A 1,297-nucleotide genomic window follows, 5' to 3' on the forward strand; every position below is an offset into this window, starting at 1 on the left:
TTATGAAATTTAAAGAATTCGTGGGTGAGTCAAACTGCATAACTGGCGTCACGTAATGTATTTAATACTTGGCGCAGGGTGGTAGAGATCTAGAGGGACTAATGGCTCAATTGCTGGTTCAACACACAAATAATTAAGATTAGAAAACACTAGATCAAGAACCGAGTTAGAACAATTTAAGACATTATTATGCTGCAAGAAACCTGATAGGGTAAATCCTTCAGGGACGCAGAGAACTCTAAGACCAGTACAGGAACTATATTGAATACCATCACTATTGACGGACCATGTGATTTCGGGCAAATTGTAGTCACCACAGAAAATAAAGGAATAACTCGGGTATTGTGAAACAATTGAATCAATAACAGACATATGGGACTCATAAGTTGAGGGATGCGAGGAAGGGGGAAAGTAAACACCACAAATAATAAAGGAAAGGGATCCAACGTGAAAGCGCACAAACAACTGCTCAACGTTAGAACAGTAAATTGGTACAATGCAAGAGGATATATCTTTACGGATACCAATTAAGACCCCTCCCCCTCGAGAGCAAGTGCTAGTTGCTTCACATCTGTCAAATCTGTATAAATTATAATTGAAAAAACCAAGTTCACAATCAGAAAAAGAATCACTAAGCCAGGTTTCAGTTAAAACAATAAACATATAATTAAGGGACACGACATTACATCTAACATTAGAAAGTTTCGTACGTAGCCCTCTACAGTTCTGGTAGAAGCCAGAAACTGTTAAGTCTAGGGGGTGCTTTGATTGCTGGACTTTGGACCTGGTTGGCGTTGTGGAGGTTCCCAGTTTTTTGACCCCGAGATCACTTTCGGAACACCATTCACATACTTGACCGAAAGCCCAGATTCACCATTAGAATTATATTGAAATCAATCCGTTGAAATCTGTTGTTTTATGGAATTAACGGTTAGTAAAAAATGTATTTTACATTTATAAAATACAAGCGGAATTACACGGCTTCGACAGAGTGTAAAATATGTGTCTATCAACATTCACCATACAAATGAACACCCTCCAATCCCGTTGGGTATTTTGTTTTTAATTTTATTTCATAAAAAACAAATGATAACGTAAATAACGCTGTTACCATCGCGATAGTAAATAATAATAATATTAAATCCAATATATATTGATAAACAATATTATAAACGCTCGAGAAGGTTAAATAGTGGTTAAGTTTTCTGAAATAACCAATAGCAACCTTACAATAAACAAATATATATTATGACAGATGGCGCCACTGTTGATTGTTTATTGTTTAACTTCCAGATTT

The sequence above is a fragment of the Acyrthosiphon pisum genome, chromosome A2 (assembly GCF_005508785.2).
Source record: "Acyrthosiphon pisum isolate AL4f chromosome A2, pea_aphid_22Mar2018_4r6ur, whole genome shotgun sequence".
In the NCBI taxonomy this organism is placed as follows: Eukaryota; Metazoa; Arthropoda; class Insecta; order Hemiptera; family Aphididae; genus Acyrthosiphon; species Acyrthosiphon pisum.